This window comes from Anser cygnoides, chromosome 4, assembly GCF_040182565.1.
Source record: "Anser cygnoides isolate HZ-2024a breed goose chromosome 4, Taihu_goose_T2T_genome, whole genome shotgun sequence".
NCBI lineage: Eukaryota > Metazoa > Chordata > Aves > Anseriformes > Anatidae > Anser > Anser cygnoides.
The window spans coordinates 80,981,265-80,999,485 of NC_089876.1; the positions used below are offsets into that span (position 1 = coordinate 80,981,265).

General features: G+C 53.0%; 1 long non-coding RNA gene across 45 annotated transcripts in view; it reads left to right on the forward strand.

The window, feature by feature from the left end:
• Nucleotides 1-156: 156 nt before the first annotated feature.
• Nucleotides 157-18,221, forward strand: part of LOC136790770 (uncharacterized) — a 19,864-nt gene continuing 1,799 nt past the window's right edge. The window contains exons 1-22 of one of the 45 annotated variants that reach the window (XR_010831362.1): nt 157-1,524; nt 1,665-1,719; nt 2,071-3,513; nt 3,632-3,684; nt 4,056-4,178; nt 4,326-4,447; nt 4,562-4,654; nt 4,814-4,867; nt 4,968-5,062; nt 6,218-6,503; nt 6,580-6,655; nt 6,754-6,986; nt 7,163-7,340; nt 10,918-11,117; nt 11,219-11,353; nt 11,436-11,486; nt 11,616-11,675; nt 11,778-11,829; nt 11,923-13,291; nt 13,432-13,486; nt 13,837-15,939; nt 16,116-18,221. The exon at nt 16,116-18,221 is cut by the window's right edge and continues 1,799 nt beyond it. This is a non-coding gene — a long non-coding RNA (uncharacterized lncRNA). Of the gene's footprint in view, nt 1,525-1,664; nt 1,720-2,070; nt 3,514-3,631; nt 3,685-3,766; nt 4,193-4,325; nt 4,496-4,561; nt 4,731-4,813; nt 4,868-4,967; nt 5,063-6,217; nt 6,987-7,162; nt 7,341-10,917; nt 11,118-11,218; nt 11,354-11,435; nt 11,487-11,615; nt 11,676-11,777; nt 11,830-11,922; nt 13,292-13,431; nt 13,487-13,836; nt 15,940-16,115 lie in introns of all 45 variants that reach the window. The other 44 variants (XR_010831358.1, XR_010831359.1, XR_010831357.1 and 41 more) reach the window with 44 other exon arrangements.

Genomic DNA, 18,221 nt, shown 5'->3' on the forward strand with positions numbered 1-18,221 from the left:
TCTAGGTGGCTTCAGAGAACGGGTGGAAGCATCTGCCACGTGGGGTAGGTAAGCGGCTGAGGTAAAGGAGGGGATGAGAGTAACTGTCCTGAGGGTGCAATGGCTTTTATTGCTGTGGTTGCTTTCTGTTCTGCTTATCAGGTGCCACAGGCAAGGTGGGCTGTGATAGTCTTTAGAATAGGAGCAAAGCAGGTCACTGGAATGCTGTTTGGTTCCTGAGACAGGAGTTGTAGAGGAGAAAAGCTTTCAATATTCAAAGCTGAAGCAAAAATAAATAAACCACAGCTGCTGCTTCTCCTCTTTCTACTTTCTTGTATTTTGCCCCTCCCCTTTCCCAGGTGATTGGCTTTGGGTTCCAGGGAGGGCCTGGTGGTCACTGAGTCACAGGCATCCCATCAGAGAGCTCATTCTGCCTGGGCTGCTCTTTGGGGTAAGTGCTTTGTTTTTCCTTCAGTGAGTTGCAGGTTTCTTTAGGTGGTTAAGAGTCTATGGACTGATGCGTTTCCAAGTAGAGACCGGTACGCCCATCTTTGTGAGGTAACAACTAGTAGGACCTGTTAGAGTAAACCAATCTAGTAATAGGTGCCTGTATTGCATGCAGCTCTTCTTCAGGTAAGTAATTGTTATAGCATGTTTACGGATAGGATGGCAGTGTTACTTTGTGTGTTTACTTTGTGGTTTTGGGTCCCTTATGATTTCTGCAGAATTAAGGCAAATGTTATGAAGGTTACAACCTTGGTGGCAAAGTGATGGAGCAGGGTTTAGGAGATAAGTATCATCGAAGCTCCCTGTGTAAGCATGCATCTGAAAAGAGCAGCAGTAGGCGTGTAAGGGGTGGTCTTTTTCAGGGTTAGGGACAGTTTGTTTTATTTTTGGAGCTTTTGCCTGTGGTTTGTGTGGCTGTAGAGTGTTTAGACGTTGCAGCCTTCTAGTTTTTAAGTGCTTGGAATTCACGTAATAGAGGTGTGCTTAGGAGGTATTGCCGGGTAACTCGTTTCTAAGAAATGGTGGGGTACTGTTCCTTGACCGCATAAGCATGGTAGTATTACCAAGAGACTGAGCAGGGTCACCGTTCTCATCTGTAAAGGAGAAGTCTGTGATTACCCCTGTTGGGGCTGCTGTGCATTCATGGCCTTTTGGTATTTGTGGACCTGAGGGTGTGGTTTTTTTTTTTCTGGCTCTCATCTCTGCGTTTGAGTCCTCTGCAAGGAGCTGTACTGTTTACGTGTCCATCACGGATATGACCTTCTCTTTTTGTTTCTTGTAGCCCAGGGCATGGGCACGGGCACTTGAATGAGGCACGAGGGTGAGTGGACGGCAGTGTGGGCCCTGAGTTGGTCAGTGGATTGTGTTAGTCTGCTTTGCCTGTTATGCAGGCTTTGGAAGCACCTTGTGACGACAGAGTACATCTCCTGCCACGTTCCTGAGGCGCGCCAGGCGTCAGCGGTTCCAGTTCCTGAAATGCTGGAGATGCTCTGAGCACAAGAGGAGCTGGGAGCGTGATGCATCTCCTTGGGATGTTAGGTGAGCGAAGCGGTGGTACTGGGTTGGGGAACGTGGGTCTGGGGCTTCTTGGCTGTTGGGGTAGGGGAGGAAAGAAGAGGAGTGGGTATAGACTGTTTTGTGGATTGTCATTTTTGTTTGTTCTTTCTCCTTGGTCTAAGCTACGTGACCTTGGCTCAGCACAGTAAATGGAAGCGCTAAGCCTGGATCGGGAAGGTGAGTGGAGTACAGTTGGGAAAAGGGCATTGTTTTTGGTTTGGTAGTCTATTGGTCCCACCTCTGGGTGACTCCTCTTTTCCGGGGACAAAGAAGATAGTGGGAACATCCTAGTTGGCCTCTGTGGTCCACCTTGAGGATGGATTGTGACCCCTGAGAATTAAGTCCAGGGGCAAATACTGTGTGTTTGGGGGTGGTTGGCAGGGGAAGGCGGGCAGTTGTCTGGAGTTGGTCTATCTGACTTCAGTAGCAGAGCAGGTCAGTGGACTACTGTTTTGTTTTTGAGGTGGGTGTTTCACTGGAAGACGTTTGGCTGGTGTGCCAGTGCCCGATGGCACTTTATTTCTGCAGGTGAAGAGGAGCCTCGTGCCGGAAGCAATGTCCTGGCTAGCCTTTGTGTTCCTTGATGAGGATGGAACCTGCCTCCCATCATTCCCAAGCTAAGTTGTGGGGCAAGTGCTATGTTTGCTTTCGGGTTTTGAATGCACACATAGGGCGAGGGTCTGTGCTTTTAAGTCATTGCTGTGGATGGGGCCTTTTAGGATTGATCACGGTCAGACAGTGTGTGGGGGTGTGAGATTCTGTCAGGTAGGGCTTGAGCATGTGCCAGGCAGGGCAGTTCCAGCTTGGTGTCTGTGTTCTGTGTTGTCTGTGCTGTGCTGTTGCTCCTGGTGCTTGGCAGGCCCTGGGGAAGCCTTCCTGAGGGTGTCGAACACTTGACCTCACTGGAATAATGCTGATGCTCAAACGGAAGCTGAGCATTTCTTGTCTTGCAGTGGGAGCCTAAAGAGATCATTTCTTCTGTGCGTGTAATTTTTTTGTATCAAATGTTTCTTGATGCGATTATCATATGTTACACGCTCCTCAGGTCTTGATATACTCATTGCCTTTTTCCACTGGACGGATTAGATGGGCAACTTGTTAGCCACACCAAAGGTCCTAAATGCTTGTTTCATCATCGTAGGGCTGATCTGAGCACTTCTTGTCTTGCTGTCGCAGCTTAAAGCGCAGATGTATTTCAGGTCTTGTGCATCATATTCGGTTTCAGATGGCATCTGTTTCCATCCTCGCTGTTGTGGAAGTCATGTGGGCTTCATCAGGAGCTCTGTCTTGGGAGTTCATTTCCGAAGCATTTTTCTTCTGGGGTTTGCACTCCCCATCCTTCTGGTCTCTTGCCTTGAAGGCAGGCTTTTTATGCCTCCGTCATCCCAGTTCTGGCAGTTGCTTCCAGTCGCATGTAGTGACATTTGAGTCTCTCCTTGGGTCTGCTGCAGAGCACCTGTTCTGACTTGCTGTCGCTGTAGGGCTTCCCTCTGGGAGTCCTCTTTTTTTTTGCGCCTTGTGTTCTGTGTTTTGTTCGTAAAGTTTGTAGCGTGCCTGTGTGTGTGTGTTTGGCCTGGAGCTGTCCTGCCTGGCAGTTAGTGATGGTAACTAACGTGGCGGTCCATCGGTGTACTAATACATTGTCCGGACTGTTTTGGCAAAGACATCCGGTCTGCCTCTGGGCACGTACTGAAGGGCAGCTGGCACAGAGTCATCTCTGTGGTGTTTGGCAAATGTGGAGGGGGAGACCTGAGCTGCTTGCGAGCAGCTGTTTGCATAGTGCTTGAGTAGTGCTAGAGGAGAGGTCTGTCATTGAATCTTGAAAGCTCGCAGATGTGGAGTGTTTTTATTTTTCTCCAGTCCTAGATAAACCTTAGGAGGAACCGGTCAAAGGAAAGAGCTCCTTTTGGAACTGTCAAGGACTCGGTAGGCAACCCAGTGACTGGCTTGATCTACTTTCTAGGTGCCGAGGCAAGTTGTCTGCTGTTTTGATACAATAACATTGGAAATGGGGTCCCTTGTGTTGTTGAGGGATGGGTGCTAATGCTGGCAGCTGAATGATTACCTTCTATGTTTTCATTTGTTAAAGCTGAAACACAGCGTACAACCTGGGACGTCACACCCAGAGCTGCCTCTGGCAAGGTGAGCGATGAACAAATGGAGCAGTTATAGTTGGGTTGCGGTTGTCACTGTCACTCTAAGTGACCCCTCTATTCTGTTTTAGAGGTGTTGTAGCTGGCTTAAGAGGGCAGATGGAAGCATCTGCCTCGGGGTAGGTAAGCAGGTAGAGGTAAGGCAGCAGATGAGAGTAACTGTCCTAGCTGTGCTGCGGCTTTGGATGCTGCCTTAGCCTATGCTTTTCTTCCTCTTTCACTGGTGTCTCGCACAGGCTCAAAGGAGCAAACTGCATTCTGAAGAGCTGCTTAAGTAGGGGGGCTGGTCATGAGCTGGGTTGGAGCGGAATGGCCAAGTAGCACGAGGTGACTATGAAAGGTCTCTGTCTTGCTTTGCAGGTGCCATGGCAGGCTCTACACAGAAGTGGCTGAGGATTTGAGATGAGGCCGGAGAGTGACAAGGAGCAGCACGTGCAGGGATGGTTTCCAAGCGCTGCGGTTGCTTTCTCTTCTGTTGATCAGGTGCCACAGGCAAAGTGGGCTGTGACATCAGTCTTTAGAATGGGAGCAAAGCAGGTCACTGGAATGCCGCAGGGCATCTGAGAAGGGTGTTTTAACAGGAAAAGTTTGTCTGGCATGGCGGTGTCTGATGGCAGTGTGTTTCCACAGGTGAAGAGGTGCCTGGAGCCCCATCTCATCTAGCCTGCACGTGCCTTGAGGATAAAGCCTGCTTTCCAGCAGTGTGGAAAGCACCACCAGTCTGTGGTGCCGGCCCGGCCGAGTTGGAGCATGTGAGCAGCTGAAGAAAAAGAGCTAGTGAAAGAGAGGTATTGCAGCAGGTAGGCTGTGCCTGTGAGGTGCCTGAGGATCTGCCTTTTTTTTTCTTTTGTGGGTGCTTCTTGCAGCCTTGGAGAGGTGAATCCCCACATTGTGGAGTGCTGAGGAAAGGCGAGAGGGTCGTCAGCCCAGTCAGTGTCCCTAAGCAAGGTCCCCCTAAGGCAAGTCCTTGAAGTGTTTCCCCTGGTTTAGCAGGTGCTGCAGCAGGCCTTCCTCAGAATCTGCTGAGGGTCTGAGGTGAGGCTGGGTGGGATAGAGGAGCAGTGTGGTGGGTGATTACTTGAGAACACAACGATCATTTTATCCCTTTGTTTTCCCAGGTGGTGTGGGTGATACTGGCTGTGCTGTTGGAGCTTGGACTCAGAGAGGAACGGGTGAGCACAACCGTATGTTGCTTCAGTGGTAGTCAGTATTGCGGAGGAGGTGGGCATCAGGGCCGGTGTGCTAGTGAATGCTGGTACGCTGTTTTTGCAGATGATGATAAGCCTGGCCATGGACTCAGATGTCTCTCAGTGTCTGTGCATTTCTTGAGGTGGAGGGAATTTACCATCCAGCAATCTGAGAGCTAAGTTGAGGGGCACCTGGTATTTGCATATGTGGTGTGGCTGATGGGAGCTGGGAGCCGGAGCAGCATGGAGCCAGCCGGCTGAATATACTTGGTGCCACTGTGAAGGTGGTTCAGGCTGGGTCACCTTCAGGCTGCTTGAGGCTGGGTCACCAGGCTAATAGAAGGAGCAGGGGCTATTTTGTAGTGTGAGTGTATGTGCCAGGCAGGACAGTTCCCATCTGTTTATTTGTCTTGTAGTGCTGCTTCTGCAGTGTGTGTTCTGTGTCATGCACTCCTCGGGTCTTTGTGTCAAATGTTTCTTGATGTGATCATCATGTTACGTGCTCCTCAGGTCTTGATATCCTCATTGCTTTTTGCACTGGACAGACTAGAAAGGCAACTTGTTAGCCGTACCAAAGGTCCTAAATGCTTGTTTTGTCATCATGGGTCTGATCCGAGCACTTCTTGTATTGCAGTCGCAGCTTAAAGCGCAGATGTATTTCAGGTCTTGTGCATCATATTCGGTTTCAGATGGCATCTGTTTCCATCCTCACTCTTGCAGAAGTCATCTGGGTCGCATCAGGAGCTCTTGCTTGGGAATTCATTTCCTAAGAGATTTCTTCTGGGGTTTGCACTCCCCATCCTTCTGGTTTCTTGTCTTAAAGGCAGGCTTTTTATGCCTCCATCATCCCAGTTCTGGCAGTTGCTTCCAGTCGCATGTCGTGACACTTGAATCTCTCCTTGGGTCTGCTGCAGAGCACCTGTTCTGACTAGCTGTAGGGCTTCCCTCTGGGAGTCCTCTTTTTTTTTGCGCCTTGTGTTCTGTGTTTTGTTCGTAACGTTTGTAGCGTGCCTGTGTGTGTGTGTTTGGCCTGGAGCTGTCCTGCCTGGCGGTTAGTGATGGTAACTAACGTGGCGGTCCATCGGTGTACTAATACATTGTCCGGACTGTTTTGGCAAAGACATCAGGTCTGCCTCTGGGCACGTACTGAAGGGCAGCTGGCACAGAGTCATCTCTGTGGTGTTTGGCAAATGTGGAGGGGGAGACCTGAGCTGCTTGCGAGCAGCTGTTTGCATAGTGCTTGAGTAGTGCTAGAGGAGAGGTCTGTCATTGAATCTTGAAAGCTCGCAGATATGGAGTTTTGATTTTTTGTTTGTATCTCGTTCCCCTCCCCAGTAGGAGGGGTAAACCTTAGGAGGAACTGGTCACAGGAAAGAGCTCCTTTTGGAACTGTCAAGGACTCGGTAGGCAACCCGGTGACTGGCTTGATCTACTTTCCAGGTGCTGAGGCAAGGGGGCTGCTGTTTTGAAATGATAAAATTAGCCATGGGGTCCCTTGTGTTGTTGAGGGATGGGTGCTAATGCTGGCAGCTGAATGATTATTTTCTGACTGTTTTCATTTGTTAAAGCTGAAACACAGCGTACGACCTGGGACTTCACAACCAGAGCTGGTTTTGGCAAGGTGAGCGATGAACAGATGCAGCAGTTATTTTAGGGGTGCGGTTGTCACTGCAGTTACTTAACTACACAAAATACAGTTAAAGTCCTGTTTATATTCCAGAGGTGTTGTGGCTGGCTTAAGAGAGCAGATGGAAGCATCTGCCTCGAGGGCAGGTGAGGGGGCAGAGTAAGGGAGCAGGTGAGAGTACCTGTCCTAGCTGTGCTGCGGCTTTGGATGCTGCCGCGGCCTATGCTTTTCTTTTTTTTCGCAGGTGCCTCGCACAGACTCAGAGGGGCCAAGCTGCACTCTGAAGAGCAGCACGAGAAGGGCAGGCTGGTCGTGAGTGGGGTTGGAGCAGAATGGCCAAGTTGCGCAAGGTGACTGCGAAGGGTATCCATCTTGCTTTGCAGGTGTCATGGCAGGCTCTACACAGAAGTGGCTGAGGATCTGAGAAGAGGTTACAGAGCATCAAGGAGCGGCACGTGCAGTGACGGTTTCCAAACGGTATGGTTGCTTTCTCTTCTGTTGGTCAGGTGCCACAGGCAAGGTGGGCTGTGACACTAGTCTTTAGAATCGGAGCAAAGCAGGTCACTTGAATGCCGCGGGGCATCTGAGAAGGGTGTTTTAACAGGAAAAGTTTGTCTGGCATGGCGGTGTCTGACGGCAGTGTGTTTCCACAGGTGAAGAGGTGCCTGAAGCCCCATCCTGTCTAGCCTGCGCACACCTCGCTGAGAAGGAAAGCCGCTTTCCAGTAATTCAGAAAGCCAAGTTACGTCTCGGCCTCGAGCATCTGGGGCGTGTGCCTGTGCTTTTGGGCCTGTCTGTAGCATTTGGCACCTGCATTAGTACTTTCTTGGCGTATGTTTAGGCTTTTGGGGCCTGTGTCTTGGGGGGGTGTGGAGCTGCTTGTACACCTTTGGGGACTGTGTTTTGGGGGGGGGTGTCAGGGCCTGCATCTGGGGGGGTTGGAAGCTGCTCCTACAGTGTAGGGATCTGTATCTGTGGGGGTTGGGAGCTGCTTGTACACAGTATGGGCTTGCGTTTGGGGGTGGGTGTTGGGAGCTGCTTGTACAATGCAGGGATCTGCATCTGGGGGGGGGGTTGGGAGCTGCTTGTCCACCTTTGGGACTTGCATCTGGGGGGGGTTGGGAGCTGCTTGTCCATCTTTGGGACTTGTATCTGGGGGGGGGAGTTGGGAGCTGCTTGTACACTGCAGGGTCCTGTCTTGGGCATGGTTTGTAGCTGCTTGTACAGCTTTGGGGTCTGCAGCTGGGAGGGGTTTTGAGTTGCTTGTACAGGCTAGGGGCTTCCCTCTATGAGGCTTTGGGGCCTGCCTCTGGGGGGGGGGGTTGTTGTGAGCTGCTTGCACACCCGTGGGGCCTGCCTCTGCGGGGGCTTGGTGCCTGCGTCTGGGGAGCGGGGGGGTTCAGAGCTGGTTGTAGTGTAGGAGCCTGCGTTGGGGGGGGGTTGGGAGCTGCTCGTACACTGGAAGCCTGGGTTGGGGGGGGGAGGTTTGGAGCTGCTTGTGCACCTTTGGGGCTTGCCTCTGGGGGGGGGGTTGGGAGCTGCTTGTACACCTTTGGTACTTGCCTCTGGGGGGGGGTTGGGAGCTGCTTGTACACCTTTGGGGCCTGCCTTGGGGGTGGGGTTGGGAGCTGCTTCTACGCTGTAGGGGTCTGGGTCTTGGGGGGTTGGGGCTGTTTTTACACCTTTGGGGCATGCCTCTGGGGAGGGTTGTGAGTTGCTTGTACACGCTAGGGGCTTCCCTCTATGGGGCTTTGGGGCCTGCCTCGGGGGGCGGGGGGGGTTGGGAGCTGCTTGCACACCCTTGGGGCTTGCCTCTGCGGGGGCTTGGTGCCTGCGTCTGGTGAGTGGGGGGGGCGGGGTTCAGAGCTGGTTGTAGTGTAGGAGCCTGCGTTGGGGGGGGGTTGGGAGCTGCTCGTACACTGGAAGCCTGGGTTGGGGGGGGGAGGTTTGGAGCTGCTTGTGCACCTTTGGGACTTGCATCTGGGGGGGGTTGGGAGCTGCTTGCACACTGTTAGGGCCTGCCTTGGGGGGGGGGTTGGGGCATGTGCCTTGGGGGTGGGGTTGGGAGCTGCTTTTATGCTGTAGGGGTCTGGGTCTTGGGGGGTTGGGGCTGTTTTTACAGCTTTGGGGCCTGCCTCTTGGGGGGGGGGGGCTTGGGAGCTGCTTGCACACCCTTGGGGCCTGCCTCTGCGGGGGCTTGGTGCCTGCGTCTGGGGAGTGGGGGGGGTTCAGAGCTGGTTGTACAGTATAGGAGCCTGCGTGGGGGGGGAGGGTTGGGAGCTGCTCGTACACTGGACGCCTGGGATGGGGGGGGGAGGTTTGGAGCTGCTTGTGCACCTTTGGGGCTTGTATGTGTGGGGGGGTCGGGTGCTGGTTGTACACCTTTGGGGCCTGCCTCTGGGGAGGGAGGGTGGGGAGTTGCTTGTACACCTTTGGGGCCTGTGTCTGGGGGGGCTTGGGGCCTGCGTCTTGGTGGGGGGGGGTTGGAGCTGGTTGTACACCTTTCGGGCTTGCATCTGGAGGGGGTTGGGGCCTGCCTCTGGGAGGGAGGTGGTTGTGAGCTGCTTGTATACTGTAGGGGCCTGCTTGTACACCTTTGGGGCCTGCGTCTGGGGGGGGTGGGAGCTGCTTGCACACTGTTAGGGCCTGCCTTGCGGGGGGGGGGGGGGGGTTGGGGCATGTGCCTTGGGGGTGGGGTTGGGAGCTGCTTCTATGCTGTAGGGGTCTGGGTCTTGGGGGGTTGGGGCTGTTTTTACACCTTTGGGGCGTGCCTCTGGGGAGGGTGGGGAGTTGCTTGTACACGCTAGGGGCTTCCCTCTATGGGGCTTTGGGGCCTGCCTCGGGGGGGGGAGGGGTTGGAAGCTGCTTGCACACCCTTGGGGCCTGCCTCTGCGGGGGCTTGGTGCCTGCGTCTGGTGAGTGGGGGGGGGGGTTCAGAGCTGGTTGTAGTGTACGAGCCTGTGTTGGGGGGGGGTTGGGAGCTGCTCGTACACTGGACGCCTGGTTTGGGGGGGGGGAGGTTTGGAGCTGTTTGTGCACCCTCGGGGCCTGCCTTTGCGGGGGCTTGGTGCCTGGGTCTGGGGAGTGGGGGGGTTCAGAGCTGGTTGTACAGTATAGGAGCCTGCGTTGGGGGGGGGGGTTGGGAGCTGCTCGTACACTGGACGCCTGGGTTGGGGGGGAAGGTTTGGAGCTGCTTGTGCACCTTTGGGGCTTGCATCTGGGGGGGGTTGGGAGCTGCTTGTACACCTTTGGGACTTGCATCTGGGGGGGGTTGGGAGCTGCTCGTACACTGGATGCCTGGGTTGGGGGGGAAGGTTTGGAGCTGCTTGTGCACCTTTGGGGCTTGCATCTGGGGGGGGGTCGGGTGCTGGTTGTACACCTTTGGGGCCTGCCTCTGGGGGGGTGGTTGTGAGCTGCTTGTACACCTTTGGGGCCTGCGTCTGGGGGGGGTGTGAGCTGCTTGTACACTGTTAGGGCCTGCCTTGGGGGGGGCGTTGGGGTATGTGCCTTGGGGGATGGGGTTGGGAGCTGCTTCTATGCTGTAGGGGTCTGGGTCTTGGGGGGTTGGGGCTGTTTGTACACCTTTGGGGCGTGCCTCTGGGGAGGGTGGGGAGTTGCTTGTACACCTTTGGGGCCTGTCTCTGGGGGGGGTTGGGGCCTGTGCCGGGGGCATTGGGAGCTGCTTGTACACTCTAGGGTCCTCTGGCGGGCTTTGGAGCCTCCCTTTGAGGGGGGCAGTTGAGAGCTGGTTGTACACCTTTGGGGCCTGAGTCTGGGGCGTGGGGGCTGGGCCTGGGGCCTGGGGCCTGCACTGGGGTGGGGTGGGGTCCAGTTCATGGGGGGGGGGGGGTTGGGAGCTGCTTGTGAACAGTTGGGGTCTGCATCTGGGTGTGGTTGGGGCCTGTGTCTGGGGGTGGGTCGTGGCCCGCTTGTAGACTTCTGCAGCCTGCGTCTGGTGTTTGGGGGCTTTTCTGTAGCGTTTGGGGCTTGCATTTTGGCTTTGGGATGTGTCTTGAGCTTGTGGGGCCTAGCTGTAGTGCTTGGGGCCTGCGTCTGGGGCTTTTCTGTAGCATTTTGGTCGCGTGTTTGTGATTTGGGGTCTGTATCCAGGGTTTTGCCTTTTTTGTAGTTTTCAGCTTTGTGTCAGTTTCTTTGTTGGTTGCCTGGGGTTAGGGGCAGTTTGGGGTTTGGATCAGTGTCATTAGCGTCGGGGGGTTGATATGAAGGGTTAGGGTTGTGGTTAGAGTTGTTAGGGTTAAAGGGAATAAGGATTTTAAGGTAAGGGGATCAAGGTTGTGGGAATAGAAATGTTTTTGCACAGAGTTACGTTGTTTAGAGGGAAGGAAGGTGGTATTGAGATATGCTTGCAGTGATAAGAAAGCTTACCAGACGACCTTGTGAAATGCAGACAACCAGAATCCTTAGAGCAATTGGTTGGAAATCACGGTGTAAGAAACATTACCACCTCAAAGAGGAAAACAGTCAAGGAAAAAAGAAAATTGACTTGTAACAGGCCAGCAGCTGTGTATTTTCAGTGAAGTACCGGATAGATTGTGAACCTGGATTACCCAGTCAATGGGGAAACTGAAGCGAAGAATCTCAGAGCTGGTGAGGAGCTGAAGTAAAGGAGCTGGGAAGAGAGAGGTATTGCAGCAGGTACGCTGTGGCTGTGAGGTGCCTCAGGGTGTGCTTTTCTCTCGTCTCTGCAGGTGCTTGGTGCAGTCTTGGACAGGGAAATGCCCGTGTCACGGAGCAGTGAGGGAAGGTGGGAGTTTTATCAGCCTGGTGATCCCTTATCTGAAGCGAAGGGAAGACATTCAGGTGTTTCCCTCTGAGGGTCTGAGGTGAGGCTGTTTGGGACAGAGGAGTAATGTGCAGGTGGTCGCTTGCAAGCACAGTGGTCATTTTGTCCTTCTGTGTTCCCAGGTGGCATGGGTGATGGTGGCCATTCCTTTCGAGCTTGGATCTAACTTGCAGGTACAGAGGCAAGTGGACTGCTGTTTTGAAACAAAAACATTAAATATGGGGTGACTTCTGTTGTTGAGGGATGGGTGCTAATGCTGTCAGCTGAATGTTTGTCTTCTGACTGTGTTTTCCTTTGTTCAGGCTGAAACGCAGTGTGCAGTACAGGACGTCACGACCCGAGCTACCTCTGGAGTGACTCTGGTGAGTGATGAACAGAGGTAGCTGTTATTTTTGGGGTGCGGTTGTCGCTGCACTTTTTTAAACTACATCAAATAGAGTAAAATTCCAGTTTCTCTTTTGGAGGTGCTCTAGGTGGCTTCAGAGAACGGGTGGAAGCATCTGCCACGTGGGGTAGGTAAGCAGCTGAGGTAAAGGAGGGGATGAGGGTAACTGTCCTGAGGGTGCAGTGGCTTTTGCTGCTGTGGTTGCTTTCTCTTCTGTTTATCAGGTGCCACAGGCAAGGTGGGCTGTGATAGTCCTTGGAATAGGAGCAAAGCAGGTCACTGCAATGCTGTTTGGTTCCTGAGGCAGGTGTTGTAGAGGAGAAAAGCTTTCAATATTCAAAGCTGAAGCCAAAACATGGGGATTGTTGCTTCTAGAAACAACCCAGTTCTCTTGTCTGCACCCTGCATGCTGTTGAGCTAAGCCATATAAATAGATACATAAACCACAGGTGTTGCTTCTCCTCTTTCTACTTTGTGCTTTGCCCCTCCCCTTTCCCAGGTGATTGGCTTTGGGTCCCAGGCAGGGCCTAGTGGTAATTGAGTCGCAGGCATCCCATCAGAGAGCTCATTCTGCCTGGGCTGCACTTTGGGGTAAGTGCTTTGTTTTTCCTTCAGTCAGTTGCAGGGGTCTTTAGGTGGGTAAGAGTCTACAGACTGATGCGTTTCGACGTAGAGACCGGTACGCCCATCTTTGTGAGGTAACAACTAGTAGGACCTGTTAGAGTAAACCAATCTAGTAATAGGTGCCTGTATTGCATGCAGCTCTTCTTCAGGTGAGTAATTGTTATAGCGTGTTTACGGATAGGATGTCAATGTTACTTTGTGTGTTTGCTTTGTGGTTCTGGGTCCCTTATGATTTCTGCAGAATTAAGGCAAATATTATCAAAGTTACAACCTTGGTGGCAAAGTGATGGAGCAGGGTTTAGGAGATAAGTATCATCGAAGCTCCCTGTGTAAGCATGCATCTGAAAAGAGCAGCAGTAGGCGTGTAAGGGGTAGTCTTCTTCAGGCTTAGGGACAGTTTGTTATAGTTTTGGAGCTTTTGCCTGTGGTTTGAGTGGCTCTAGGGTCTTTAGACGTTGCAGCCTTCTAGATTTTAAGTGCTTGGAATTCACGTAATAGAGGTGTGCTTAGGAGTTGTTGCCGGCTAACTCGTTTTTGGGAAATGGTGGGGTACGGTTCCTTTTTTTTGAGTTATCTTTTAATCTCTAGGTATATCCAGCCATTTGCATAACTGTCCAGAGGCTTCACAAGGAGCTTCAGTATGCATCAGAAGGGGCTTGACCGCATAAGTGCAGTATTACGGAGAGACTGAGCAGGGTCACCGTTCTCATCTGTAAAGGATAAGTCTGTGAAGTCTGTGATTACCCCTGTTGGGGCTGCTGTGCATTCATGGCCTTTTGGTATTTGTGGACCTGAGGGTGTGTTTTTTTTTCCTGGCTCTCGTCTCTGTGTTTGAGTCCTCTGCAAGGAGCTGTACTGTTTGCGTGTCCATCACGGATATGACCTCGTCTTTTTGTTTCTTGTAGCCCAGGGCATGGGCACAGACACTTGAATGAGGCACGAGGGTGATGCATCTCCTTGGGATGTTAGGTGAGCGAAGCGGTGGTACTGGGTTGCGGAACGTGGGTCTGGGGCTTCTTGGCTGTTGGGGTAGGGGAGGAAAGAAGAGGAGTGGGTATAGACTGTTTTGTGGATTTTCACGTTTGTTTGTTCTTTCTCCTTGGTCTAAGCTATGTGACCTTGGCTCAGCACAGTAAATGGAAGCGCTGAGCCTGGATCGGGAAGGTGAGTGGAGAAAAGTTGGGAAAAGGGCATTGGTTTTGGTTTGGTAGTCTATTGGTCCCACCTCTGGGTGACTCCTCTTTTCCGGGGACGAAGAAGATAGGGGGGACATCCTAGTTGGCCTCTGTGGTCCACCTTGAGGATGGATTTTGACCCCTGAGAATTAAGTCCAGGGGCAAATACTGTGTGTTTGGGGGTGGTTGGCAGGGGAAGGCGGGCAGTTGTCTGGAGTTGGTCTATCTGACTTCAGTAGCAGAGCAGGTCAGCGGACTACTGTTTTGTTTTTGAGGTGGGTGTTTCACTGGAAGAAGTTTGGCTGGTGTGCCAGTGCCGATGGCACTTTATTTCTGCAGGTGAAGAGGAGCCTCGTGCCGGAAGCAATGTCCTGGCTAGCCTTCGTGTTCCTTGATGAGGATGGAACCTGCCTCCCATCATTCCCAAGCTAAGTTGTGGGGCAAGTGCTACGTTTGCTTTCGGGTTTTGAATGCACACATAGGGCGAGGGTCTGTGCTTTTAAGTCATTGCTGTGGATGGGGCCTTCTAGGATTGATCACGGTCAGACAGAGTGTGTGGGGGCATGAGATTCTATCAGGTACGGCTTGAGCACGTGCCAGGCAGGGCAGTTCCAGCTTGGTGTCTGTGTTCTGTGTTGTCTGTGCTCCTGGTGCTTGGCAGGCCCTGGGGAAGCCTTCCTGAGGGTGTGGAACACTTAACCTCACTGGAATAATGCTGATGCTCAATTGGCAGCTGAGCATTTCTTGTCTTGCAGTGGGAGCCTAAAGAGATCATTTCTTCTGTGCGTGTAATTTTTTTGTATCAAATGTTTCTTGATGTGATCATCATATGTTACGCGCTCCTCAGGTCTTGATATCCTCATTGCCTTTTTCCATTGGACGGATTAGATGGGCAACTTGTTAGCCACACCAAAGGTCCTAAATGCTTGTTTCATCATCATAGGGCTGATCTGAACACTTCTTGACTTGCAGTCGCAGCTTAAAGCACAGATGTGTTTCAGGTCTTGTGCATCATATTCGGTTTCAGATGGCATCTGTTTCCATCCTCGCTGTTGCGGAAGTCATGTGGGCTTCATCAGGAGCTCTGTCTTGGGAGTTCATTTCCGAAGCATTTTTCTTCTGGGGTTTGCACTCCCCATCCTTCTGGTCTCTTGTCTTGAAGGCAGGCTTTTTATGCCTCCATCATCCCAGTTCTGGCAGTTGCTTCCAGTTGCGTGTAGTGACATTTGAGTCTCTCCTTGGGTCTGCTGCAGAGCACCTGTTCTGACTTGCTGTCGCTGTAGGGCTTCCCTCTGGGAGTCCTTTTTTTTTTTGCGCCTTGTGTTCTGTGTTTTGTTTGTAATGTTTGTAGCGTGCCTGTGTGCGTGTTTGGCCTGGAGCTGTCCTGCCTGGCAGTTAGTGATGGTAGCTAACGTGGCGGTTAACTAATACATTGTCCGGACTGTTTTGGCAAAGACATCCGGTCTGCCTCTGGGCACGTACTGAAGGGCAGCTGGCACAGAGTCATCTCTGTGGTGTTTGGCAAATGTGGAGGGGGAGACTTGAGCTGCTTGCGAGCAGCTGTTTGCATAGTGCTTGAGTAGTGCTAGAGGAGAGGTCTGTCATTGAATCTTGAAAGCTCGCAGATACGGGGTTTTGATTTTTTGTTTGTATCTCGTTCCCCTCCCCAGTAGGAGGGGTAAACCTTAGGAGGAACTGGTCACAGGAAAGAGCTCCTTTTGGAACTGTCAGGGACTCGGTAGGCAACCCGGTGACTGGCTTGATCTACTTTCCAGGTGCTGAGGCAAGGGGGCTGCTGTTTTGAAATGATAAAATTAGCCATGGGGTCCCTTGTGTTGTTGAGGGATGGGTGCTAATGCTGGCATCTGAATGATTATCTTCTGACTGTTTTCATTTGTTAAAGCTGAAACACAGCGTACAACCTGGGACTTCACGAACAGAGCTGGTTTTGGCAAGGTGAGCGATGAACAGATGCAGCAGTTATTTTAGGGGTGCGGTTGTCACTGCAGTTACTTAACTACACAAAATACAGTTAAAGTCCTGTTTATATTCCAGAGGTGTTGTAGCTGGCTTAAGAGAGCAGATGGAAGCATCTGCCTCGAGGGCAGGTGAGGGGGCAGAGTAAGGGAGCAGGTGAGAGTACCTGTCCTAGCTGTGCTGCGGCTTTGGATGCTGCCGCGGCCTATGCTTTTCTTTTTCTTTTGCAGGTGCCTCACACAGACTCAGAGGGGCCAAGCTGCACTATGAATAGCAGCACGAGAAGGGCAGGCTGGTCGTGAGTGGAGCAGTGGAGCAGAATGGCCAAGTTGCGCAAGGTGACTGCGAAGGGTATCCATCTTGCTTTGCAGGTGTCATGGCAGGCTCTACACAGAAGTGGCTGAGGATTTGAGAAGAGGTTACAGAGCATCAAGGAGCGGCACGTGCAGTGACGGTTTCCAAACGGTATGGTTGCTTTCTCTTCTGTTGGTCAGGTGCCACAGGCAAGGTGGGCTGTGACACTAGTCTTTAGAATCGGAGCAAAGCAGGTCACTTGAATGCCGCGGGGCATCTGAGAAGGGTGTTTTAACAGAAAAAGCTTGTCTGGCATGGCAGTGCCTGATGGCAGTGTGTTTCCACAGGTGAAGAGGTGCCTGAAGCCCCATCCTGTCTAGCCTGCGCACACCTCGCTGAGAATGAAAGCCGCTTTCCAGTAATTCAGAAAGCCAAGTTACGTCTCGGCCTCGAGCATCTGGGGCGTGTGCCTGTGCTTTTGGGCCTGTCTGTAGCATTTGGCACCTGCATTAGTAGTTTCTTGGCGTATCTTTAGGCTTTTGGGGCCTGTGTCTTGGGGGGGTTGTGGAGCTGTTTGTATACCTTTGGGGCTTGCATCTGGGGGGGGGCGGGGGTGGGAGTTGCTTGAACACCTTTGGGGACTGTATCTGGGGGGGTCAGGGCCTCCATCTGGGGGGGTTGGAAGCTGCTCCTACAATGTAGGGATCTGTATCTGGGGGGGTTGGGAGCTGCTTGTACACAGTATGGGCTTGCGTTTGGGGGTGGGTGTTGGGAGCTGCTTGTCCACCTTTGGGACTTGCATCTGGGGGGGGTTGGGAGCTGCTTGTCTACCTTTGGACTTGCATCTGGGGGGGGTTGGGAGCTGCTTGTTCACTGCAGGGTCCTGCCTTGGGCAGGGTTTGTAGCTGCTTGTACAGCTTTGGGGTCTGCAGCTGGGAGGGGTTGTGAGTTGCTTGTACACGCTAGGGGCTTCCCTCTATGGGGCTTTGGGGCCTGCCTCTGGGGGGGGGGGTTGGGAACTGCTTGCACACCCTTGGGGCCTGCCTCTGTGGGGGCTTGGTGCCTGCGTCTGGGGAGTGGGGGGTTCAGAGCTGGTTGTACAGTATAGGAGCCTGCGTTGGGGGGGGGTTGGGAGCTGCTCGTGCACTGGACGCCTGGGTTGGGGGGGAGGTTTGGAGCTGCCTTGTGCACCTTTGGGGCTTGCATCTGGGGGGGGTTGGGTGCTGTTTGTACACCTTTGGGGCCTGCCTCTGGGGAGGGAGGGTGGGGAGGGAGTTGCTTGTACACCTTTGGGGCCTGTGTCTGGGGGGGCTTGGGGCCTGCGTCTGGGGGGGAGTTTGGAGCTGGTTGTACACCTTTTGGGATTGCATCTGGAGGGGGTTGGGGCCTGCCTTTTGGGGGGTGGTGGTTGCGAGCTGCTTGTACACCTTTGGGGCCTGCGTCTGGGGGGGGAGGTGGGAGCTGCTTGTACACTGTTAGGGCCTGCTTTGGGGGGGGGGGGGGTTGGGGCATGTGCCTTTGGGGATGGGGTTGGGAGCTGCTTCTATGCTGTAGGGGTCTGGGTCTTGGGGGTTGGGGCTGTTTGTACACCTTTGGGGCGTGCCTCTGGGGAGGGCGGGGAGTTGCTTGTACACCTTTGGGGCCTGTGTCTGGGGGGGTTGGGGCCTGTGCCGGGGGGGTTGGGAGCTGCTTGTACACTCTAGGGTCTTCTGGCGGGCTTTGGAGCCTCCCTTTGAGGGGGGCAGTTGAGAGCTGGTTGTACACCTTTGGGGCCTGAGTCTGGGGCGTGGGGGCTGGGGCTGGGGCTTGGGGCCTGTGTCTGGGGGTGGGTTGTGGCCCGCTTGTAGACTTCTGCAGCCTGCGTCTGGTGTTTGGGGGCTTTTCTGTAGCGTTTGGGGCTTGCATTTTGGCTTTGGGATGCGTCTTGAGCTTCTGGGGCCTAGCTGTAGTGCTTGGGGCCTGTGTCTGGGGCTTTTCTGTAGCATTTTGGTCGCGTGTTTGTGATTTGGGGTCTGTATCCAGGGTTTTGCCTTTTTTGTAGTTTTCAGCTTTGTGTCAGTTTCTTTGTGGGTTGCCTAGGGTTAGGGGCAGTTTGGGGTTTGGATCATTAGTCAGTGTCATTAGTGTCGGGGGGTTGATATGAAGGGTTAGGGTTGTGGTTAGAGTTGTTAGGGTTAAAGGGAATAAGGATTTTAGGGTAAGGAGATCAAGGTTGTGGGAATAAAAATGTTTTTGCACAGAGTTACGTTGTTTAGAGGGAAGGAAGGTGGTATTGAGATATGCTTGCAGTGATAAGAAAGCTTACCAGACGACCTTGTGAAATGCAGACAACCAGAATCCTTAGAGCAATTGGTTGGAAATCACGGTGTAAGAAACATTACCACCTCAAAGAGGAAAACAGTCAAGGAAAAAAGAAAATTGACTTGTACCAGGCCAGCAGCTGTGTATTTTCA